The 26,225-nt window shown below is 49.7% G+C and overlaps 1 pseudogene; it reads right to left on the bottom strand.

The window, feature by feature from the left end:
• Positions 1-708: 708 nt before the first annotated feature.
• LOC144805752 (uncharacterized) lies at positions 709-2,012 on the bottom strand (annotated as a pseudogene).
• Between the last annotated feature and the right edge of the window lie 24,213 nt (positions 2,013-26,225).

Raw genomic sequence — 26,225 nt, 5'->3', positions numbered from 1 at the left:
GTTACACACAGGGCACTGACAAACTCATACAAACCCCTGTAATACCCTACACATATAAGGTCCTGAAGGAAGCCAGTAGAAGAAAATGCCTGGCTGAAACTAGTTGATCGCACAGGACGTCGGAGGCCTGAAGCCCACCGTGCACGTCCAAAAGCCTTTGTTTTTATTGACTGCCTGGGGCCCACCATTAAAACAGTCTTTGGGACCCCTAGGACAGTATTTTAAACCTCACTCAGAGCACACTCACAGCACCCTCACAAACAAAAAAAACCCGCTCCGCAGTAACCTGGCGTCGAATCGGGTGGCGATGATGAAGCATGCCACCAACTAGGTTGGTGGGTGAGGGCCTTCATAAAACCTAACGGTTTTCCACATACAAACACTTTAAATCAGAGCTAGTTCTAATGGATTACTACAGTCAGGTTTCCAATTATTAAAACAGAAACCTCATGTATTCAAGATAAAATAACAATTATTTAAAAAAAAAAAAAAAATTGCAAAGACTTTTATTAAGTACTTAAAAGTTTGCGATACATAGTTTTCAAGGAAGTGGTACCTCCCCCTTAGGGAAGGCAGTCCACTTCAACTTTTTAATCAATGTATTTAAACATTTTACAAGTCGTCAGTTTGAGGTTCAAGAATGTCTGCAGATAGCGTTTGCACTTTTTAATGGGGCCACTTTAAAGAGTCTAGTGGGGTAGGGGGGTGTTACAGTTCTTCCCCTTCCTCACTTTTCTGCTTGTCCGTGGCTGCATAGTCTCTAAGCAGGCTGAGCACCATCCTGCGGCACCCTTCTCGGTTCACCACCTCTCCATTGGTCACCAGGCGGGTCCTGGCGAACAGGAGAATGTCTTTAATACAGCAAAGGAGCCTCCAGCACCCCTGGATAGCTTCCTCTGTGTGTGTCCCTGGAAACAGCCCGTACATCATGGACTGTTCAGTAATGTTCTCGTAGGGGATGAGGGCTAGCAGTTCTTGGCGTAAGACAGCCCGTAGTCTCTGGGCAAAGGGGCAGGCCCAGAAGAGATGGTGTGCAGATTCCTCTGCGGGGCATCCCCTTGGACAGTTCCTGTGCGGGCACAGGCCTCTGCTGTGCATGAAGGACCTTACTGGCAGGCCCCCCTTCACAGACATCCATGCTATGTCCTTGTGTCTGTTGGTCAGACTTGGGGAGGATACATTCCCCCACACGTGCGCTGCCGTTGCTGGGGCAGGTCGCTTACTGGTTCGGTGGTGTCCCTGGTCCTGATCAGTTTGCGGATTGTCCTGGGCTTTCAAAGGCAAGGAGTGACACAGTTCAGCCCAAATTCACCCACAAACTTTTCCACCTCCCTGTAGTACCATGGAAGGTCCCAGTTGAAAGTTACTGCATTTTCCCACTTATCCCATCCCAGCCGTCTCCACACCGGGAGGAGGAAAAAGCGGAAGACTTTGTAGGCAGAGTGGTCCTTGTTCATATTTAACAGAGTTATTCGGATGCAGCCACACACGAAGAAAGCCCTGAGGATTGTTGGGATGTCGGGGACTGCCTTCCCCCCTTTGCGGTGCTCCTTGTGCATGACCGACCGTTTCACCCTGTCCATCTTTGAGTGCCAGACGAAGTGGAACACCATGCTGTTGATGGCCCGTGCTACGTTGGCCAGGAGTGGCCAGGCCTGTGTCACATATTGCAGCACGGGCAGGGCGTCGTTCCTGAGCACCAGAGCCTTCCCCTCAATGCTCAGGTTCCTCAGGCTCCAGAGACCCAGTTTCTGCTTCACCTTGGCCAGGTGTTCATTCCAGCTCTTCGCTGCTGCCCCATGTCCTCCAAACCAGACGCCGAGGATCTTCATCAGTCCTGCCTCGATGGGGAAGGGGAGAGGCTCGTTGCAGAGGTCCCATCGCCCGAAGAGTTTGGCCTGCGACTTGTCCACGTTGATTCACGCCCCTGATGCCTTTCCGAAGTCTGTGCATGCCTCCAGCAGGGATTTGGCTGATTCTCCATCCGCGCAGAAGAGGTTGACATCGTCCATGTACAGCGAGCACTTGACCTCCTTCTTCGCATCGACGGGTGTCTGGATCCCTCTGATGTTTGGGTTCTTCCTGATGTACTCGGCAAGAAGTTCTATAACCAAAACAAACAGAGGTGGCGAGAGCGGGCAGCCTTGTCTTACCCCGGACCTGATAGGAAAGGGGTCTGTTTTACAACCATTTACAATGACTGAACTGAAGATGTCTTTATACATTACTTTAACGTAACCGCAGAAGCGCTCCCCCAGCCCAAACCCGCGCAGAACCCTCTCCACGAACTCATGGGAGACGCGATCGAAAGCCTTCTCCTGATCTAGACAGACCAGTGCAGCCCGGATCTTGCGGTCCGTGATGTACTGGATCGTGTCCCTTATCAGTGCCAGGCTATTTGCGCCCCTGCGCCCCGGGACCCCACAGGTCTGGTCTGGGTGTACTGACTCTCCCATGGCGCCCTTCAGTCTGTTCACTAGCGTCTTTGCAAGGATCTTGTAGTCTACATTCAGGAGAGAGATGGGACGCCAGTTCTTTAGGTCACATCTCTCCCCCTTATGTTTATACAAGAGAGCAATCATTCCTTCCCTCAGAGTGCGGGGCATGATTCCCTCCCTCTCCATCTCCTCATACACCTGCAGGAGATCCGGTCCCACTAGGTCCCACAGTGAGGCGTAGAACTCGACTGGGAGACCATCACTACCTGGTGTCTTTCCTGACTTGAAGGATTTCACTGCAAGGTGCAGCTCGTCCAAAGTCAGGGGGGCATTAAGGGTTTCTCTCACTGTTGGGGAAACAGTTCTTGGGATACCAGACAGAAACTTTTCTGCCTGGTCTCCCTCTGACCTCTTCTCTGAGTAGAGGTCCCCATAGAAATCTGTCACTACCTTCTTAATGTCCTCCCTTGTGTCACAGAGGGTCCCCTCCTTGTTGCGCAGTTGAACCAGAGGGGTTTGCGCAGAGTGGATTTTCTTAAAGAAGAAGGAGTTGCATTTCTCCCCCTTCTCCAAGTTCTCCACCTTGGAACGGAAAATGATCCTCCTGGATTTGTCGTGAAAGTGCTCGCTCAGCTCTTTCTTGACTTCTTCCAGGGGGCTCATGACGTCCCATCCCCGGAGTTGGAGGTCGTGCGGTTCTTGCAGCTCTTGCTGTAGTCTACTGAACTCCCTCTTTCTCCCCCTTTCAACCTGCCTGCCCACATTCTTGAAAAAATCCCGGAGCCTGCCCTTGACCCATTCCCACCATTTCCCTGTGGACTCGAATGTGTCTTTCATGGCCTGCCACTGGGTGTATGTCTCCCTCAACACCTCCATCACACCCTCTTTCTCCAGCAGAGAGCTATTCAGTTTCCAAGTGCCTGGACCTGTCAGGAACTTGCCCCTCAGTTCCCCTTGGAAGTGGATAGCTCTGTGGTCAGAGAAATGAACTGTCCCCATTGAATGTTGCTTGAGCTTCACTGATTGAGAGGTGAAGATGAAGTCTATCCCGGAGCGCAAGGAGCCATCAGGGCGACTCCAGGTGAAGTTCCTGGCGTCCGCCCCCATGGTCCCAATGACGTCTGTCAGGGAGGCCTCCCCCACCATCTCTACCAGTAGTCTCGCAGCGTCATCCATCCGTCCTTCCCCAGCCCTGGCCCAACATCTGCCACCTGCTTCTAGAATACAGTTAAAACCCCCACCCATCAAAATTGTTCTAGAGGTGACCAACTGTGGCCTGAGGCGCTGAAACAGCTCCCGTCGCTCGCCTACGTCAGAAGGGGCGTACACGTTGATGAGTCTAACTGGCTCTCCTGCCCACGAACCGTCGACGACAAGAGCCCTGCCGCCCTCCAGCTCGGTGACTGAGTCCATCGTGAAATGCCTTCCTCTGACTAAGGTAGCCTCTCCCACAGACCTACTGCTGTTCCCCCCAGACCAAAAGGAAGGCCCTAGGGTCCACTGCTGCTCTAGGTGGGAGTATGACGTTGCAAAGGGGATGGAGCATTCCTGAATCATGTACACATCACACTCCTGGCTGGCAAGAAAACTCAAAGTACTAGCCAATCTGCGCCTGTCTCTAATACTTCTGACATTTATGGAAAATAATGAAATAGCCATCATTAATTAGTTTTTAAGAGTAAACTTAATACTTAAAGACTAATTATCAAGTCAAGGCAATTGGTTGCAAAAACATTCGACAAGGCTACTTACGGGGCTGGTTGAGCCTCCTGTCGGGTCTCTTGTGCTGGGCTTTCCTGCTCGGCGGCTGTTGCTTCCTGTTGCACGATGGCTGCTCCACCTTCTTGGCTGGGCTCGTGGTCCAGGTTGCAGGAGGGGGCTTTAGTCACTGTGCAGTGGCGGCGTAGGAAGGTTGTCAGGTCTTGGACATTGACATGTGGGTTGTAGACATGCACGGTCATTCTCTTGACCTCCAGCATGAGCTGGCATTCCAGGTGGAAGTCAGAGAAGGGTTTCTCCTCCCGTCGTGACCAGCACATCTGCCAATACCTCCTGCAGATTTGTTCGGACATGGACGTCAGCAGGTAGGTGCCTTTGGGTGCATCCGTCATGATGCACCAGATTTCTGCTGCTGTGAACCCCATCTTAGTTACCAGCAGCTCAGTGAATATCTTCCTGCTTAGGTGTTGTGTGGTGTTGTGTGGTGCCATCTGACTCCACCTTTCTCTGCAGCTTCACAGTGTTGTGGCACCATGGATTCAGAGGTCTGCTCATCCTGCTGCTCCGCTGTGCTGTGCCCAGGAGAAGAAGAAGGATTCCTCAAGGAGCTAGGGGGAGAACCAAGAAGATGCCTTCAAAACAAAGAGCACATCATGCTGAACGATTCGGTGGTGGACCCATCCTCTTAGGACTACCACAAGCACAGTTATGGTCACAAATACAGTCCCAATTAAAAGCCCCTGCAAAGCATTATGGGACGAGATTAGCAGTGGGAAGTGAATATTATAGTATCCAAATAATTCTACAAAGAGCTGCAGTTCACCTCCTCATCCCCAGATGTCCCTGATGAGGCAAATGCAATAGCATTTAAAATAGTACACATCAAGCTGCAGTTCACCTCGTCGTCCCTAGATGTCCCTGATGAGTCAAATGTAATAGCATTTAAAATATTATACATCAAGCTGCAGTTCACCTCGTCGTCCCAAGATGTCCCTGATGAGTAAAATTCAAAAACATTGAAACCCTTTCATGAATGCTAATAATAATGCTAATCTTATCCCATAATGCTTTGCAGGGGCTTTTCGTGGTATTTTTGCCCATAACTGTGCTTGGGGTGGTTTTAAGAGAATGGGACCACCACTGAATTACTGCTCATACCTACAGAAGATTTAACAGATGAATTGATGGAATATTTACCTGCAACCTGTAAAGTCATATATACTAATGGATGTATTAAACAAACTCTACAAGAAATGCCAATTGTAAAAAAATATATAATAAAGGAATACTTGTAACATCTAAGAAAAGTAACATGTTTATTTACTTTAATACAAAACTGCCTTAGAAAAAAAGTTACCATTCATTTACCTGTATAATAAAACTTACATATATATATATTCTTGATGTACATATAAATATTGAAGACAACAGTATAAGCACATCGCTTTTTCGTAAACCGACTGCTGGCAACAGCATACTCCATGCTGGTAGTAGCCATCCACAACATGTCATCAATAATGTTCCATATGGAGAACTGGTGCGGGTGAAACGAATAAGTAGTACCCCTGAATTATTCGAACAAGAGGCTAAAAATACAATTGGCAGACTCAAAGCCAGAGGGTACAACGATAAGATTCTGAACAGTGCACTGAGACGCTGCCGTGAAAAACCCAGGGAGTCACTGTTCAGGTCTGAAACATCGTCAGTGACATCAGAGAACAATACTCCCCGCTTGATCCTGACTTATAGCAAGCAGGAAAAACAGATCAGGTCAATTGTAAGAAAACATTGGCCTGTTTTGATGACAGATGGCTTCTATAGTGAGATACTGCAGGGTTCTCCTACTATTACATACAAGAAATCGTTCAGCATGCATAACAGTTTGGTCAAAACTAGTCCTGAGTCAAGCAGTGGCAGTACTTGGCTCAAATACAAAGGTTTCTATAAGTGTTCCTCTTGTAGGGCGTGCAAGTTTGGTGTAAACACCACCCACTATAGCACGCCTTTTTGCCCCACCAGAAAGACTATCCGTGGCAATTACAACTGCCACAGTGAGTTTGCAATATATGTTCTGACTTGCACCTGCGGGCTGAGGTATGTCGGCAGCACTAAGTTGCAGGTGCATGTCAGAATACTGCAACACTTACGGGCAATAGTTAATAACGACAACACCTACCCGGTAGCACGCCACTTTAAATCAACCCACAACAATGATTTATCTCAGTTGACGTATTTTGTCATAGATGTGGTGGCTCCTTTAGTACGGGGAGGTGACAGAGAGGGACTCCTCAGAAAAAGAGAAACTGAATTTATAGTAGAACTGGACAGTAAATATCCAAATGGATTGAACACGACTGAAGACCTACACCATATGTTCTAATTTTTCACATTAGCTTATTAAGGGCAGAAGTTCAAGTAATAACTCGAGGTAACATGAATTCAAGTACTAACTCGAGGTAACAGGAATTATATCCTTATGTGAATTTTTGTATTTTTTTATGTCTCAGTCTCTTAGGGTTCTCAGAATATATACACTGCGTACGATAAATATGAATACTATTTTGCATCAAATGGCACCATGGGGGGAATGGGTGTGACATTACATCTACTATGAAAATGAATCTGATAACGAGCTAAGTGATTGTCGAAACTCTCTCCCAAAATCATTTAAAACAAAAAATTGTTGTATATAGTATATTCACTTTTTTTGTTACTTGCAATCACAAAGGGTGCCTATAGGCACTTTGTTGGTTTATTTAATTATTTAATATCACATAGTATTTTGTTGTCACTAAGGGTATGAAGATGGGCATTGGGGGATATGTCAATGTATTGAAACCTTGAATTTTTGGATCTTATGTGCATACACTTTCATGACTTGTTCCATTTACGGTTGTGAACATTTAGGCATTCATGTCAGGAATGGTGGACTGTCCAAATTATAATGATATTATATATAGTTGTACAGTGATGTAATTATGTGTATATAGAAGAACACGTATATATTTTTATATAGATATATATATTTTTTTATGTGTATATACATTGTTTGAGTAAGCACTATTATGATTAATTTTGAGATATAATTAGAATAGGACATCCTCAAATTTCGGCGTATATTAGCTTCAGTGAGGAATGCTTTAAAAGATCAATGGGGGGTTTTGCATTCATGCAGATATATTGTTTTCCCAGCCTTTTTAAATTAAGTGCAGTGATGGTGGGTGCCGAATTTAATAGCATAGAGAAATGTTTTTTCCATGTCTATGCACCATGTGATTCACTCAGGGGGTGGAGCACTGCAAAGTAAAAAAAAACGTATTTAAATGAATGCTGACCAGGTGCATGGTGTGTGATCAAGAGCACGAGTTGCTCGAAACGCGTCGCCTAAGAGGTGAATAAAATCTCCCTTACTGCAGCCTGGGGTCCGTGTCTTCTTTATGCAAAGGATTGAAGATTTGGTGTTCATATATATATATATATATATATATATATATATATATATATATATATATATATATATATATATATATATATATACTATACACTATACACTATACACTTTCAATGTTTACAAACTACATTGCACAAAAAAAGAGATTAAATACATTGTTTTACAAATATTATACAGCATAAGATTTTAACTAGAACTATTTGAACACTGATTTATAAAGAATTTCATATTATACAATGTTTAGGCATTATGTCTTTGTACTGTATATATTTTTATAAAATGTAAATAATAGTAGAAAAAAAGGAAAAAAATGTTTTTTACTTACATATAAAACTACCTAAGAACACAAACATCATTAAATATTAAATAGTGAATATAAAATACTAAAGTATTAAACCATTAATTTGACAACAAATCAGTAAAAAGCGGAAAATGATAGAATGTCAAGCTAGTAAAACATAAGTTACATATTTCATTAAAAGAATTCATTCGGAATAATACAAGGGAATGCAATATAAAGAATACAGAATCACACCAGTAGTAAGTATAAATATAATAGTAAAAGGTTGACTAATTGAAGACAATACACCATAGTCATAAGTCAGTGAACTAACAGTACCCAAAGGTCAATACAATATAATGAACACAATAATCTAAGAAGTAAGGTTAGCAAGCAGATTAAAAAAAAAATTATACTTGTTACTGGAAAACCTTTCCTCCATAACTTATTTTATTCTGTCTACAAAAGTTAAACAAAACTTCCAATAAATCATGCACTTTCAATGTTTAAGAGCTACACTGCAAAAACAAAAGTCAAAATTTTAAGAGGAGACAAATACACAGTTGTACAAATGTTATACGATAATGTTTTGAAATATATTGGATAAATGTAGCTTTATAATAAGTATCACATTTTACAATAGTTTGTATTAAAAAAAGTATTGTTTTGAAAGAATCACAAACAATCCTGCATATATTCTTTTAAGCCATTGCAAATGTCTTAACAGTACAACAAAATAACATTACTTATGCAAGTTAATAAAAGAAATTACAAAATTTAAAGCGTCATTAATTTTGTTTTTTGATAATACAAGTAGGCAACCATTATATAATAATTAAAATGATGATATTGTATACAGCACATACCAATAACATTGAAAGAATATTCTTTAGTATAAATAACACCACTTAACACAAAAATATAGAGAGACTGATTGACATTGCCAGTGCTTGTTTAAAACAATGTTTTTCCAGAATTAACAGTTATACAAACAACATGACGCAAACAAGTTGTTACAGGAACAATCAAGTTGATCAGTTTCCATGTTACCACTCCTGTGAAAGGTGCATCATTGTGGAACTATGAGGTACTCTATCATCAATGTTAACAAAGTTGTGTTCATAATAACGCACTACATACCCATGAGGGTCTCAAGGCGCTGAATAATGTGTAACCATAGAGACACTGTTGACTGTTGAGAGGTACCAGAGCGTCTATTCTGCTCACTTTGGAGCCATAATGACCTTTGAACCCCTGCCATCCATGTGACCTCCTGTCTCTCCCTTTTTAGGTCTTGCCTAGGCAGCGTGCACGCGCAGCTCTAGTAAAAATTACCTCTTGGAATCGCTCTTGACTTCCGGCCTATTGCTTGCTGTTATGTGCATCGGCTCGAAAGTGCTCGTGCACCACTCGCGGGACTTCCGGCCTATGGTTTGCTGTAATGAGCAGCGTCTCGCAAGCATACGCGCACCACTCGCGGGACGCTGTAGCTGTATTCGTGGCCGGGCTTGTTTTAAATCAAATACGTGAATTGTTCCCACTTTGCTGTGCCCTTCTTGTCTACATGTGTAAGTTCATGCATTCCTCAAGCTAGGGAGGGCAGGCGTGTCCCTTCTCAGTCTTGCTTGCTTACACCAGCTGTCACAATGGAGATCACCGGTCAGTATTTAGGGCTGGCTAATCTTCACACTTCGGCAACACTGACCGATATATACCAGTCGGTACCTGTTGAAACACCAAGTGTCCACAGATGCTGGAAGGCTGCCGTGCTTTGCCGTCCATTGACTCTCTCAAAGATGACCTGTCCTGACCAGGGAGTTACTTTTGTCCAGTGTGAGTGGTGTGTGTGCTGAAGCTCTTGTTATGGGTGTTGGGATACGCGTGACCTATCTGTGGGAGACTGCAGCAAAGAATACAGGGGCATATTATGAAGGACAGGCGATACATTATCGCCGCTTTTATCGGCAGGAAACTGCCGATAACGTTGCGATAATGGCCTTGATAATATGCTCTATGAATTCCAATCGAAGCCCATGTTAGATGTGTTCACATCTAACATGGGCTTCGATTGGAATTCATAGAGCATATTATCAAGGCCATTATCGCCGCTTTAGCTGCAGTTTCCTGCCGATAAAAGCGGCGATAATGTATCGCCTGTCCTTGATAATATGCCCCACAGTTCTGTCCCGGGAGCTGGGCGCTCTGTGAGCAGAAAACGAAGTCCCCTGACAACATGAAACCTCTTTTATCCAGACTCTGTTCAGATTACGCACAATTTGTTTTATTTTCTGACGTGTAAATGGCACAGTTGGGATGCCCTGACTTTGTACCCGTGTTTGTTCTTCAGTGTAGCACAACTTGGCAGGCGTAAAGTTCAAAAGAAAGAGCCAACTTTTGCCATTGCAAATGGTACATGTAGAGGGTGGCTTGGCAGGTGGTAAATATTGTCCAGGTGCTCCAGTGTGTTTTTTTGTTTTTTTGCATCTGGGAGAAGTGGAGGCTGGGAGATAAGCTCTTTGCTCCGAAGCCCTCATTTTGGTCATGTGGAGATGAGTGGATTGGAGTCTAGATGCCCTTCGGCAGTCTTCAGTGTGGCCGCTCCACTCACTGCCTTTCTGTGTAGCCCACACATGGGTGCATGGTAATGAACCCTATCTCCATAGGCAGACCATGCAGTACGTGCCCCAGTTTTTGTGTCTCTTTTAATTTCTGGAACTGGGGGGCATATTACCAAGCAATAGCGATAATTATCGCTATTGCTTGGTTAGAGACAAAAATTTACCGCTGAGCTGCGGTGATTTTTATCGCAAATAAACCTTGGTATTACCAAGGTTTATCGCAAATGCGATAAAAAACGGCCGCAATGCATGAATATCGCTGAAAAGTCCGCGATATTCATGCATTACAGAGCTAGTGCTCTTAGCCATGTTATCCACCTACCATTGGATAACATGGCTAAGAACTGCTCAGGGGCAGGTGTTAGCTTTTGGAGATATTCGCGCTTAGCGCGAATATCTCTAAAAGTTGGTAATAGGAGATAGCGATGTTAGCGACTGTTTCCAGTCGCTAACATCTTGGCACGCTCACTTTGCATGTCATTAGTGATAAATATCACTGACATGCAAAGTGGGGCCCAAGATGGTCGCTATCTCCTACTAGCTGTCGCTAACTGGTGTTAGCGACAGCTAGGTAATAGGGAGATCATTTTATCTCCGCTTTCTTGGCTTTTAAAGCCAAAAAAACGGAGATAAACCCCCTTGATAATATGCCCCTGGGTTCTTTAGATATATATTGGCGACCCAGTTAGCTTGTGTCGTAGGTGACTGCCTAGTACTCTCATACGGCTGCACCACTCCTATGTAAACCTTCATCTGGGTGATTGCACCATAAAGGCAGAAACAAACATGGTCCTTCATAACATCAAACATAGAATTCTGTTTTTGATTGCATTTTTTTTCTGTGTTTTGTTCCAACTAGCTTCTGTGAAGTGCCATTATAGCTGCCTGCAGTTTAAGTGCTGGGTTAAGTGTGGTCTCCTTAACAAATGATAAAATGCCTGTGAGCACTGACAGCATTGGCATTTGTAAAACATCACTAGTAAAACAACCACGAGTTGCTGTTTTTACACTGCACATTTTTATTGCAAGCACATGGGGGCAGTGTTTATCATTTGCTTTCAGTTTATGACACATGCTTCCAATAAAACTAAGAGTTCCACCTTCTTGCAAGGCTAGCAGCATTGGTTTTGCAAATGCTTGCTTGATCTTGTTATTAGCTCCTGTTGGTAAGAACTCCTGCAGCAAGCTAGAGCCTCGAAGCATGAATCGATCAATTATTTGTAGACGTGCAATGAAGTCTGTGCTGGCCAGCCTGTGGCATGTTTATGCAGTCTCGAGGGGGTGCTTTTCCTATAGTCCACACTTTGTTTCTGGAACTCAGAGTTTGTTGCTTCGGCCTGCAAGGGGGGGCTCTCAGGGGGCGCTGTGGATGGTAATCCCCACCCCAGATGACCCCTAAATGTACATCATTCAAGGTGATCAGTAAAAGGCGTTGTTGATGAGCTGGTGTCTGAAGGGTGTGATCCTAACCTTGGCTTCTCCACTTGACCACGATTGCATGAACCTGTGACACGAATGTCTCGTCCTGCAACTCTCGCTCTCTACCTGGGAGCACCGGCAGCACACTGAACCTCAACATCAAGAGTATCTGTTTGGGACCAGCCATGCCTAGAAGTGTCTCCCTTGCCTTATATTGTACTAGTCTCACTATTCACCATCTGGTGAAGTGAGACCACGAGAGCTGTCTCGTCTGCTACAATGATAACCTTTATGAAGCGCCGCGCCGGCGTCTAGGCGCTGTTCATCGGGTGAGGTGCATGCTAGGTGGAGGCCACGATCATGAAAGGCTTCTGCTGTGTCTTAAGAGGTTGGCGGGATGCTGCTTGCTTGCGCTGCCGCAGTCCACAGGTGACCGGCCACTTCGACATGTACAGTGGGGTTGTAGGTGGTGGTGCTGTGCGGTGCATCCTGCTTTGTCCTTCCACACCGGCTGCTTTTGAGTGGAGTGGGAGTTGTAGTCCGTGTGTGCTGTGCGGTGCATCCTGCTTTTTCCTTCTACACCGGCTGCTTTTGAGTGGAGTGGGAGTTGTAGTCCGTGTGTGCTGTGCGGTGCATCCTGCTTTTTCCTTCCACACCGGCTGCTTTCGAGTGGAGTGGAGTTGTAGGCCGTGTGTGCTGTGCGGTGCATCCTGCTTTTTCCTTCCACACCGGCTCCTTTTGAGTGGAGTGGGAGTTGTAGGCCGTGTGTGCTGTGCGGTGCATCCTGCTTTTTCCTTCCCCACCGGCTGCTTTCGAGTGGAGTGGGAGTTGTAGGCCTGTGTGTGCTGTGCGGTGCATCCTGCTTTTTCCTTCCACACCGGCTGCTTTTGAGTGGAGTGGGAGTTGTAGTCCGTGTGTGCTGTGCGATGCATCCTGCTTTTTCCTTCCACCCCGGCTGCTTTTGAGTGGAGTGGGAGTTGTAGGCCGTGTGTGCTGTGCGGTGCATCCTGCTTTTTCCTTCCCCACCGGCTGCTTTCGAGTGGAGTGGGAGTTGTAGGCCTGTGTGTGCTGTGCGGTGCATCCTGCTTTTTCCTTCCACACCGGCTGCTTTTGAGTGGAGTGGGAGTTGTAGGCCGTGTGTGCTGTGCGGTGCATCCTGCTTTTTCCTTCCACACCGGCTGCTTTTGAGTGGAGTGGGAGTTGTAGTCCGTGTGTGCTGTGCGATGCATCCTGCTTTTTCCTTCCACCCCGGCTGCTTTTGAGTGGAGTGGGAGTTGTAGGCCGTGTGTGCTGTGCGGTGCATCCTGCTTTGTCCTTCCACACCGGCTGCTTTTGAGTGGAGTGGGAGTTGTAGTCCGTGTGTGCTGTGCGGTGCATCCTGCTTTTTCCTTCCACCCCGGCTGCTTTTGAGTGGAGTGGGAGTTGTAGTTCGTGTGTGCTGTGCAGTGCACCCTGCTTTTTCCTTCCACCCCGGCTGCTTTTGAGTGGAGTGGGAGTTGTAGTTCGTGTGTGCTGTGCAGTGCACCCTGCTTTTTCCTTCCACCCCGGCTGCTTTTGAGTGGAGTGGGAGTTGTAGTTCGTGTGTGCTGTGCAGTGCACCCTGCTTTTTCCTTCCACCCCGGCTGCTTTTGAGTGGAATGGGAGTTGTAGGCCGTGTGTGCTGTGCGGTGCATCCTGCTTTGTCCTTCCACACCGGCTGCTTTTGAGTGGAGTGGGAGTTGTAGTCTGTGTGTGCTGTGCGGTGCATCCTGCTCTTTCCTTCCACACCGGCTGCTTTTGAGTGGAGTGGGAGTTGTAGGCCGTGTGTGCTATGCAGTGCATCCTGCTTTTTCCTTCCACCCCGGCTGCTTTTGAGTGGAGTGGGATTTGTAGTTCGTGTGTGCTGTGCAGTGCACCCTGCTTTTTCCTTCCACACCGGCTGCTTTTGAGTGGAGTGGGAGTTGTAGGCCGTGTGTGCTATGCAGTGCATCCTGCTTTTTCCTTCCACCCCGGCTGCTTTTGAGTGGAGTGGGATTTGTAGTTCGTGTGTGCTGTGCAGTGCACCCTGCTTTTTCCTTCCACACCGGCTGCTTTTGAGTGGAGTGGTAGTTGTAGGCCGTGTGTGCTGTGCGGTGCATCCTGCTTTTTCCTTCCACACCGGCTGCTTTTGAGTGGAGTGGGAGTTGTAGGCCGTGTGTGCTGTGCGGCGCATCCTGCTTTTTCCTTCCACACCGGCTGCTTTTGAGTGGAGTGGGTGCCAAAGGCCTTGTAGCTACCCGCTGGTGTCCCTTCTAGCCACCTGGCCCACCCCCTCCCATGCATACTGTTTGCACTACGCGCCTGCACCACTGAAATCCTTGCACTGCCCCTACCTGCCCTCCACTGCCAGGGCGTCGAGCTCTGGTGTCTGTTGCAGGGCAGAAAGGCAAATTACTCTTCTTGCCACTACATCTTCACCGGATGGGGCTTGGAATAAACCAGATCCTTCTCTGCACCCCTCTTCTCAGTCAGTCATCTATTAAACTTTACTCCTCCCAGAGCAGGGTCTGCTATCCACCCCTGCTAGGGGAGCTGCTCCGGGGTGGACCTTACAAAGCATGTTAACAAATTGCTGTATTTAGTGCATGCCTTCAGGTCCCTCACCTCTGTCCTGAGTAGACTCTGCCATGGATGCTGTATCCTGTTCTTGCCGTTGGGTGGACAGAGTAGAGAATTTACCGTCTGTAACCTGTCCCTGTAGAGGGTGCTTCACCGTCACGCCGGTGTGGCACTGGTACAGCTTTAGTGGCTGCCTGTAGTTAGTGTATGACATGGGTTAGTGGAGTTGTTGTTTTTTCTTTACTCCTGGGTGGAGTAAGCCGGAGCAATGAAATTCTGACATTTCCATTTCACTTATAATTGGTGATCATAACTAACTCACTCTCAATAACTCACTAACTCTCTGACTCTCACTAACTAAATCTCACACTCTCTTAGTAACTCAATTACTCTCTCTCACTAACTCACTCGCTAACTCTCTCACTCTCACTAACTCTCTCACTAATTTTATCACTCTTTTTTTTTTTTATATTTATTTTTATTGAGTATAACACAAGAAAGAAATATACACATCAGGTGTCATTAGGGAAAATACATTCCAGCTGGGGACGGGCAAAGAAGTCGAAGAAATATACTACGATCAATCAATCAATCACAGGAATTTATTTAGCGCACTACTTACCCGGAGGGTCTCAAGGCGCTAGGGGGGGGGGGTGCTGCTACTGCTCGAATAGCCAGGTCTTGAGCTTCTTCCTGAAGGAGAGGTGGTCTTGGGTCAGGCGCAGGTCGGTCGGTAGGGAGTTCCAGGTCTTGGCGGCCAGGTAGGAGAAGGACCTTCCTCCCGTTGTTATTCTTCGGATGCGGGGGACGGCGGCGAGGGCGTGGTTGGCTGATCGGAGGTGTCGTTTGGGAGCGTAGAAGTTGATGCGGTTGTTGAGGTAGCTGGGGCCTTGATCGTGTAGGGCTTTGTGTGCGTGGGTGAGGAGGCGGAAGGTGATTCTTTTGTTGACGGGGAGCCAATGCAGGTCTCTCAGATGTCCGGAGATGTGGCTGTGTCGTGGGATGTTGAGGATGAGTCTGCCTGAGGCGTTCTGGATCCGCTGGATTCTCTTCTGGAGCTTGGCGGTGGTTCCCGCGTAGAGGGCGTTGCCGTAGTCCAGTCGGCTGGTGACGAGGGCCTGGGTGACCGTCTTCCTGGTCTCGGTGGGGATCCACCGGAAGATCTTCCGTAGCATGCGCAGGATGTTGAAGCATGACGAGGAGACGGCGTTGACTTGTCTGGTCATGGTGAGGGAGGAGTCCAAGATGAAGCCCAGGTTGCGTTCGTGGTCTGTCGGTTTGGGTGCGCTGCCCAGGGCGGGGGGCCACCAGGAGTCGTCCCAGGCGGAAGGTGAGGAGCCCAGGATGAGGACCTCCGTCTTGTCTGAGTTCAGTTTCAGGCGGCTGGTCGTCATCCACTCGGCTACGTCTTTCATCCCTTCGTGAAGGTTGGCTCTGGCGGCGGCGGGGGCGTTGGTCAGGGAGAGGATCAGCTGGGTGTCGTCAGCGTAGGAGATGATGTTGAGGTTGTGTTGGCGTGCGATGGCCGCGAGGGGGCTCATGTAGACGTTGAAGAGTGTGGGGCTCAGCGAGGATCCTTGAGGGACGCCGCAGATGACTTCGGTGGCCTCTGACTTGTACGGTGGTAGACGGACTCTCTGTGTTCTTCCGTTGAGGAACGAGATGATCCAATCCAGTGCCTTCTCCTGGATTCCGACGTTGCTGAGGCGCTGCACTAGGGTGCGGTGGCAGACAGTGTCGAATGCCGCGGAGAGGTCTAGGAGGATGAGGGCCGCTGTTTCTCCGTTGTCCATCAGGGCTCGGATGTCATCGGTGGCAGCGATGAGGGCGGTCTCGGTGCTGTGGTTGGCTCGGAAGCCCGACTGTGAGGGGTCGAGGGATCCATTCGTCTCGAGGAAGGCGGCCAGCTGCTTGTTGACGGTCTTCTCGATGACTTTGGCTGGGAACGGGAGGAGCGAGATAGGGCGGTAATTCTTGAGTTCGGTGGGGTCCGCTGTAGGTTTCTTGAGTAGGGCGCTGAGTTCGGCGTGCTTCCAGCTCTCCGGGAAGGTGGCGGTGTCGAAGGAGGTGTTGATGATGTCCCGCAGGTGGGGTGCGATGACCGCGTCGGCCCTGTTGAAGACGTGGTAAGGGCAGGGGTCGGTCGGAGATCCGGAATGGATGGAGTTCATCAAGCGGATGGTGTCTTCGGTGCTGATCGGAGTCCAGGCGCGGAGGGTGGTGGTGGGGGGCGGTGGTTCGGTTGTGGCGTGCGTCGGTTGAGTGCTGAAGCTGTTGTGTATGTCCGCGATCTTGTTGTGGAGGTAGGAGGCGAGGGAGTTGCAGAGGTCTTGCGATGGGGTGATGTCGTTGTTTCCGGCGTTGGGGTTGGAGAGCTCTTTGACGATGTTGAAGAGTTCCTTGCAGTTGTGTGCGTTGTTGTCCAGCCGGTCCTTGAATGCAGTTTTCTTAGTGGCGCGGATCAGTTGGTGGTGCTTCCGGGTGGCAAGCTTGAGGGCGGTCATGTTGTCCGGTGTTGGTTCCCTTCTCCAGGCTTTCTCGAGGGCTCTGCAGTTCTTCTTGGAGCTCTTGAGTTTGTCGGTGAACCATGGGGCCTTCTTGCTGCCGGGTCTGCTAGGCGGGTTCCTCAGTGGGGCGAGTTCGTCCGCGCAGTAGTTGATCCACTTCGTGAGGTTGTCGGCGGCCTGGCTGGGGTTCGCTGAGCTGGCGGGGGGGGGTGCTGGCTCAGGGAAGCGGCGAGCTGGTCAGCTGTGATCTTGTTCCAGCTTCTTCGAGCAACCGGTTGCTGGTGGTGGTGGATCGTCGTTCTTCTGAAGGTGAAGTGGATGCAGCTGTGGTCTGTCCAGTGGAGTCCAGTGGCGTGGCTGAAGGCGATGTCTTTGCTGGATGAGAAGACGGCGTCGAGTGTGTGTCCTGCGAGGTGGGTGGGGGTGGATACCAGCTGCTTGAGTCCGAGGTTGACGAGGTTGTCGAGCAGGGTGGTGGTGTTGCGGTCGTTGTTGTTCTCCAGGTGGAAGTTGAATCAGCTACTATGTCTTTCCCTTTCACCCATAGCTACATTCTGGGCTACACACTCATTTTTTAAGACCTGGCGTTTACTATTACTCTCTTAGATGGCATGCGCATTTATGAGCACCCACTCTGGAGTGTGTTGGTCTTGTATGGTACATATCTCAGCTTTACCAGCGCTGAGATCGATAGCTATCTAATCTAAAAATTTATTTTTAGATAATAATTTAGCGTTGCAACTATATTCACCCTTTTTTATTTTTGCTCCAATTGAGGGGTACTGCCTTCTCTCTTTGTTATTTTTATTTCTTTTGCATTGATTTTTGCAATGCTTTTGCGAACCAGAAAAAGAGACGTTCTCTCAGCCTCTCTTTCAATCACGTTTCATAAGCTTGCTGGTCAAGCCTCGTTTCCATTCCTTAACAGAATCTCGCTTTGAGCGGTCTGCTCGCGGTACCACGGGGCTTGCACTCCAAGCCTCGTTCTAGTTTCAGCGCTTCTGATTGGCAGACGCCCTGCCCCCTCCCTCTTAGCGCCGGGCTCGCCCTTCGCTCAGGATCCACGAGATCCAGCGGGGGACAGCTAGGTGCCGAGAGGGTGCAGAGCGTTGCGGGCGTAAGATCCCTTCTATGGACATCTTCCTAAAGATAAGTTTTTGTGTTTGAGATCCTGCCAGGTCTCCTAATCCTCCTTCTGTGTTCTGTTTTCCTTCCCTGATTAGGGTGTGCCATTGTCGCTCCCACCCCCCTCCTGAATCTATGGGGCGTGGTTCACTTTATGTACAAGTGAGGATTGTTTCACTTTTACGCGCCGATTTTTTGTGTGCTTAATTAGTACTCAAGATCACGGCCAGCAGCGCTACTGGTATTTACACTGTAGCCCTGTTTTTCCGCTTTTCACCTCGGGGATTTTGTCTCCGTCGCCCTACTACAGGTAGTCTATTAACCACGGGCACCCGCCCGGATTCCCACATGGTTGGACTTAACACTGTTAGTCTCCATTTACACACTTGTTGCCGCACCAATGGGCAACATATTGCGCTGGATACAATTTCTTTGCGCTAGTTGAGGCCCATCACCCCGGCTTTGGGCACAACCATTACTTTGGAATTCATCCATCTCGGTCACGGCCATTGATAGGTTTGCTAGCACGTATCACACCACTATATTGGAATAATGGCCATGATAAAGGATCAATATTGATTGATTTCTATGTTTCTATGTTTTGTGTGTTTTTGTGTGTCTGTCTGATTATCTGTTCACAGACTTCTAGGTTCCTCGCAACAGAGGTAATTCCCCAAGCCTACTGGTTTGTACTTTTTATGCACCAATTTTACACATAGTGCTATTTTTAACTTTCACAACCTTTGGCAGGGTGGGCCTTAGCGCGCCCACACCTGTCGAGGTAAACACTCGCTTATTGGTCCTGAAGAAAGCCCTGTAAATTCACACATACAAAGGGCAGAAACATGTTGACCTTTCCCTAACAGGGAAACACCAGTATATTTTATTTGGCTAGTTTTCCCTGCACATAGTCAATTTAATTTTATTATGTCGGGTTGACCAGTTAATAAATGATTTTTTGGTACAACTTTAGACATTTTTAACCACACTTAACTTTTTTCACTCTTCACTCTCACACAACCTGCTCCGCAGTCTCCTGGCGTCGCAGCACACCGGGGAGGTATTCGATCTCTCCCGGTGGACCCGATGATGAAGCATGTCACCACTAGGGTGAGTGAGGGTTTCCTGAAAAAATCCAGCATTTTTTCTTGAAATTTGGTCTAGTCATCTGACCACTTTCATCTGGCCTCATATTTTACGTGCTACAATCAGTTCTAAATGCTTCTCCAATGGACACTCTTCCTTTGTTTATTTGGAAGTTGAGGTCCCCCAGGAGGATGTAGTCAGCGGAGGGGAGGGCATGCGGGCTGACGAAGTCGGCGATGTCCTCGCTGAATTGTGTGCGTGGTCCCGGGGGTCGGTAGATCAGGGTGCCTCTGAGGGTGGTCTTCGGGTCGGTGCGGATCTGGAAGTGTAGGTGTTCGGCGGTTTTCAGGGTGTCGTCGGTGTTGGTCGTGATGTGGATGGTGTCCCTGTGGATGATGGCGATGCCTCCTCCAGTCTGTATGTCGCGGTCTCTTCGGGTGATCTTGTAGCCCTCTGGGATGGCGATGGCGATGTCGGGCGCTGAGGAGTCGTTCATCCAGGTTTCCGTGAGGAAGGCGACGTCAGGAGATGTGGTGTCGAGGAGGTTCCAGAGTTCGATGGCGTGTCTGTGGACGGAGCGGGTGTTGAGCAGGATGCACTTGAGGTGGTTGCTGCTGGTGTTCGGCTTGGCGGGTGCTGGAGCGGGGCAGGTCCGGATGCAGGTGAACTTGCAGGCGTGGCAGCTGAAGGGTCCGTGGGTGCGCTTCGGAGTGGCTCGGTAGCATCCAGGGATCCCGCCGGTGTTGAGTGCGATGAGTTCGGTGGCGTTGTAGGACAGTCGGGTCGGTATCCGTCGGAGGGGGCCAGGGGTCCTGGCGCTGGGCGCGGTCCGGTCGCGGACGGGCACAGACGGGCTTACCTTTGGCGCGCCTTTGGCGCACAATCGGCGCGCCCGCTGCGCGTTCGCACGGTCGCCATATATGGCGAAGTGCGAGGGAGGGCGGAGCAGCTGGGAGGCGGGAGCGGGGAGGGTACAGAAAATAAGGGGCGTGGTTAGCGGGGGTGGCGGGAAGCGGGGAGCGGGGAGCGGGGAGGGAGGAGACCGAGAAACAGGGGGACAGGCGAAAATACAGGCACAGTACAAAAGTGCAAAAAGAACAGAAATTGAACACAATATTACTCAGCAGTCAGGGGGGCACACAGCAGGAAAACGGGGTACAGGAGCACAGCGCTATCACGCAGGAGACCATGCCGCTCGGAGGCAGGGGGCGTGGTCGCACGGCGGCAGCAGGGGCAGCGAGGAGGCACACGCAGCAGCTGGTGGCCGTGCAGCGCGGGGGTGTCCTAGATTAGGTCACACTCACCTGCGTCGCACGGTCGCCATATATGGCCAAGTGCGAGGGAGGGCGGAGCAGCTGGGAGGCGGGAGCGGGGAGGGTACAGAAAATAAGGGGCGTGGTTAGCGGGGGTGGCGGGAAGCGGGGAGCGGGGAGGGAGGAGACCGAGAAACAGGGGGACAGGCGAAAATACAGGCACAGTACAAAAGTGCAAAAAGAACAGAAATTTAACACAATATTACTCAGCAGTCAGGGGGGCACACAGCAGGAAAATGGGGTACAGGAGCACAGCGCTATCACGCAGGAGACCACGCCGCTCGGAGGCAGGGGGCGTGGTCGCACGGCGGCAGCAGGGGCAGCGAGGAGGCACGCGCAGCAGCTGTGGCCGTGCGGCGCGGGGGTGTCCTACGATCATAGGCACCGAGAAAAGGATCAATAACAACTTAAAGCTGAAGCAGGACAGTAAGATGCAAATGATCACAAGTACCCCGCAACAGCACCCGCCCACCAGAAATACAGGATATACGACTTAAACATATGACACTCAGACATGATGGACAAAAGATCAGGAGGATACGCCACATTTCTTGTGAAGAGAGGAAATGGGAATAGGAAGGTCATAGAAAAAAATAAAGGAAAAAAAAAAAAAAACACAACCCCCCACCCTACACCCCTGCCGATGGCTACGACCTAACCCCACTAGCAGTGTGCCTGTCGCCCACTAAACTACACCCCAAGGAAGGGAAAAGCTGGAGGAGGAGAAAGGTACAAAAAGATACGGGCTCCCGGCTTCCCACCTCCCCACCAGAGGGGGACATCCCCTATAGCCGCATTGAGCAAGTTATAGCAATAAAATTCAATAGGGGAGCCACGAACAGAAAATGGACCATACCACCGGCCCCCGGCATCACAGAGGTAGCAAATCCGGTTTGGAACATAGCAATTACACAATACTCAAACAATCAGAATCCCATCTAGCCCTCACTCCCACAGACACCACCCGTCAGAGCCAAAAGAAAACATAGGAAAGTCAGCCCTGGCCCCGACGATCAATTACGCAGACCCCATCAAATACTAGCAGGCCGCTACGAGTCTTCATGCGAGCCCAGACCATTCGAACCCCCATCACAACAAGACAGAGCATCCAAAGATAGAAACGGATCAAAGACACCACAGAAGGAATGACACCAGGATAAACGCTGACAAAGTTCAAAAGTCAAACCATGTCCACTGCCCAACAACGATAAGTCAGCAAAGCGTTTTTGGGCATTCTCTGAAAGAGGCAAGGTATAAATCCGATAGTCCGTGGAAAAGACAAACTGAAGTATAGAAATAGTCACATCCATCCCTGGCGGTATTGACGGAGGGCCAAACACACAGCCAGTACTTTCGGGCTCGCTCGCCGCTATCTTAGGGTCGCGAGAAATTTCCAAGTCCGACAGCCGCCCAGGGTCCTCAGTAGCAATCGAAGCTTGCGCCGCGGGTAAGGCATCCCGGCTCATAACCAATGAAGGATCGGAGTCCGGTCTCCGGCAGATGTGATCGACCGTTACGATCATCCTCTGGAAGGTGGCGGTGACTCGTTTGCAGAGCTCCCCAATGGCGGCCATTACATTGTGCAGCGACGGTGTAATTTCAGCCCGCTCCATCGCCCCTCAATGAGCGACCGGGCGGGTATAGGAACCCCGGAGGTCGACTTCTCCGGGGCACAAGGCAGAAACAATGCAGAGGACGACTGTGGGTGTTACCAAACACGATCGCAGTGCCGTCGCCGCCGACGAGGAACCAAGCCCATCAACCCCGGGAGCTCAACGGGGCTTCCGGGCGGCGGATCCCCGGTCCAAGCAGCCGATATGGAAAGCCGCCTTAGTTGCAAAAGAAAGCTGCCACCAGGTCACCATCCAAAACGAAAAGGAAAGATGCCACTTCAGGAGACCGGAACCACCCACGTCCCGCGGCCGATGTTGTTCAACTCCAACCCGGCCGGGTTAGAACTCGAGGCCCCGGCTTCAACTTTGAGTTAGGCCGAGAATGGCACACGACGTATCTTCACACTCCAAGCAGCTAGAGATTCCGGGATTGCACCTTTAGAGTCAGGCACACTTCCGCTGCACGGGAGTCCGGTGGGAAATCAGGATGGGAGTCAGGATTCATGAGCCTCCGGCGGAGGACGGCGGAGCCGGGAGCTTATGCAGCCATCTTGGTTGCTGGCGTAGCTCCTCCCCAATTTTATCACTCTTACTAACTCTCTCAATCTCTCACTAACTATCTCTCACTAATTAACTCACTAAATCTATCACTCTCACTAACTAACCTTCTTTCTCCTGTTATTTATACCCACCCCTTTAACAATAAACACCATAAAAAGCAACGATTAGAACAGGCAGATACAAGTTGCCAGCATTCAAACATAAAAAACCACAAATCATTACTTCTAATTAATAGTTTTTTATCATCGTCATTTTGTTGTACATTATACATCATAAGTAACAAAAATGCTTCTCACACTTCTTTATTATAACATTTCAGCATACTGCAGACTTCTGCACAACACAGCTTAAAAACAAACACAAACTCAATATCTCTGCCTTAACACTTATTAGTTCCCAAAGGCAAGACCTATTGGCTATGCCAATGCTTGTTTTGTTTATTTCAGCAGGATTACTTCTGGTGGGACTTCTAGTGTCACTTTTTGTCACTATTAAATTAGCTTCACACATTCCCTTTATTGCTGGATTTTGAGACTCTTCACCCCCTGGATCCAGAGCACAAGTCCCCATGGGGCTGCTGCAGGAGCCTTGCTGGCACTGGAGGGGGCGTGGCCAGCCAAAGTCATTTGTATACCCAGAAGCCTCTGCGGCAAACACCCAATTCATCACTACAGGTGACACAGGCGTTTGTTTAATAGCAGAAGAAGCGTCTGTAGGTGTGCACACAGAGGCATTCATGAGAATGACACGTCACCGGTGTAAAGTCACTCCACCATTAGGAAGTGATATTTTTTATCGTGATTGCGCGAACAGATCGTCTGCAAGCCTACAATCTACATTTTCTATTTCACGGATCACGTGCACTTCGAGGTGCTGTGAAAAGCGGAAGATATCTTAATTTTAGGAGGGTTTCTGTACAAGAAGCTCCGTGACTCGGTGAAATGCCCCTTGGTTCAGCCCCCCACTTCCCAGGGGGAGGGGGACAGTGGCTGGACCGGGGGTCTCAGTGGAGGCCTCCCCCGGGATGCAGAGCCCGGGCACCAATAAGGATTGGCTGGAGATAAGGAAGGAGATAGAGCGGGCCCACCAGAGAATGGGCTGGGCCAGCTCAGCTGTAAATTTAGGGTTAGGAATGTAGCAGGGGGTAGGGGTATTTAAAGGTGGGCACCGGGCACAAGGCCCTCTTTCTCCAGGGAATTGTGTCAGGAGAAGAGGTGCGGCGGCGACAAAGTGCGAGGTGAGGTGGGGGGAGGTGTTGGCTTGGGGGGTTGTAATATGCGGGGTGTAGGAGAGAATGAGTGGGAGAAGGGCACTGGGCAGCAGGGGAGGGGCTGGGTGGCGGTGGCTGGGAGTGCGGAGAGCGAGGCGCAAGGAGAGGGGTAGATGGTGCAATGCAAGTAAATGTTAAGAGCGGGCGGCGGGCAGGCCTGGGCTATTCTGGGGGTTGGTTTCTGGGTGGACAAACGCAAGGCTCTTTGCGGCTGGAATGGGGTGCTGTTCGAGGGGCACGTGCCGCGCGCGGGCAAGGACATCGCAGTGTTTCCAAATAATGGTGACAAAGGCATTGCGCACAGAGATGGTCAAATAGGCGTCTTGTGGGACAGTGGCGTGCGTCGGAATGGGCAGGGTTGCCATGGTGCTCAGGCAATAGTAATAACAGCAGAGGGGGTGAGGCCGAGCGCATGAGAGTAGGTGTGAAGTCTGGGAGAGGCGGGCCTCGGGACTTGTGCGCAGGGAGTGGCGCTCGGGAAAGGGTGCCTGCTTGTAAAGTGTTGAGGGCGCAGGGGAGGTTCGTGGATGCGTGGTTGGGGTCCGGAGCACGAGGGTGGGTTGGCAGGACAGTGGGGAGGGGTGTTCGGTGGAGGGGTGGGTGAGGGCTTGTGGGCAGAACTGCCGACACGGGGTGAGGTCGCGGGGTGCCGCGCAGACAGTGGCCTTCAACAATAAGGGAAGAAAATCAATAACGGCACAGAGGGCTCGATGTCAGGGGGACCAGGAGTAAGGGTGTGCCTTGCCACAGGGCGGGTGGGTACGGTTGTGCCTGGGGCCGTGATTCAAGGACAAGAAGGGGGTGGGTGGGGATGCAGGCCAGGTGGGGGAAATGTAAATGCCGGTTGGGCATGCGAGACACGGAGGGTGTCAGGTTTGCTGGAGGTGTGCGTGTTGAGAAGTACTCATTTGTAGGCGGGGGCAGCTCTCGAATAAGAGGGGGCTCTGTTTTGGAAGGGAGGTCTCAGGAGGTGACAAGAGGTGGATGGGCGCAGGGCGGGCGGCGGTGGGGTCCCGGACTGCGGGGTCAAGGGAAGTAATGCTGGGGGGCGGGTTGGAAAGACGGATCAGTGGACGTAAGTCAGGGGGGGAAGGTCTACGTCTAGACGTTAAGTGCGGTTTAAAGGGATCGGGATGGTCTTGGTTGCGGTTACACGGGGAGGGAACGTCATTTGAGTAGGAGGGCGATGTCAAACCTTAAATATAATAACCGGAAGGTAGATAAGGAAGGTGCGGAGTGACTATGGGATGCGCAAGAACGTACATGCAGGGATATCGAAAAAGGGCGCCAAGCGGGTAGCCATGGAGGAGGCATAATGGGGGTCGGATTGCGGGGTAAAGGAGGGATGAATGGGGTTGGGGGGAGGGGGCCGTCCAGGAGAAAGAATGTAGGGAGATAGGGTTATGGCCGCGGGGGAGAGACGTACAGTTAAGTGCCATTCGGAGAATAGGCCTCCGATGCAAAGGGAGCAGAATTAAGAAGAGCTATACATGTGTAGCATCAGCATATCGTTTGCTTGGCACTCGTGGCGAATAGGCACTAAAGGTATACTGCAGGAATTAGGCATAGATTGTGTAGCACGGAACTTGGTGGCCTTTGGGGGGTCCTAGCAGAGGGAATGAGAAAAAGTTTCACTTTGCCATGAAGGGATAACGATATGAAATTCAGGTGGGTTTGGGCTGCGGGGGGGGGGTTTGGGGGAGAGGGGGGGCAGGGTGCAAAAGGAACAGGGGGCGGGGGGACGGTAAGGGCGCCACAAGGTAGGGGGCGGGATGGGGCTCCAACGCAGGCAGACAGGGATGACACAGCGTAGGGGGTTAGTGACAGGAGGGAGGGAATCAGCAAAGGAAAGGAATTTGTAAGATGAGGAGAGCAGGGAGGGCCGCCGATGGTAAGGCGATTTGGGGTAGAGGTGGGGGGGGCGGAGCCTGCTCCACCAGGCATGGCAGGGAGCGGCAGATAAGGGGGCTGGGGGAGGAGAGGGTGAAGGGTGCAGGGAGCTTGGCGTAGTGGCGGCCAGGAGTAGTCGAATAAGGAGGCAAAGGTCAGCACAACAGGGATACGTACGGCTACAGAACAAGTCGAGAGAGTGAAGGTCCCAGTCCTGGCATCGGCGGGGAAGAGCGCGATGAGCGAAAATTAAAATCCGGAGCATTGTTTCCAGGAAGAGTGTGTGCGGGCATTTAGGACAATGGCACGAGCAATGTGCCCATGGGGCGGGGGAACACAGATCGGCAGTTAAAGTGAG

This window comes from Lissotriton helveticus, assembly GCF_964261635.1.
Source record: "Lissotriton helveticus chromosome 1_1 unlocalized genomic scaffold, aLisHel1.1 SUPER_1_unloc_22, whole genome shotgun sequence".
In the NCBI taxonomy this organism is placed as follows: Eukaryota; Metazoa; Chordata; class Amphibia; order Caudata; family Salamandridae; genus Lissotriton; species Lissotriton helveticus.
This window is presented reverse-complemented; position numbering and strand designations above follow the sequence as displayed.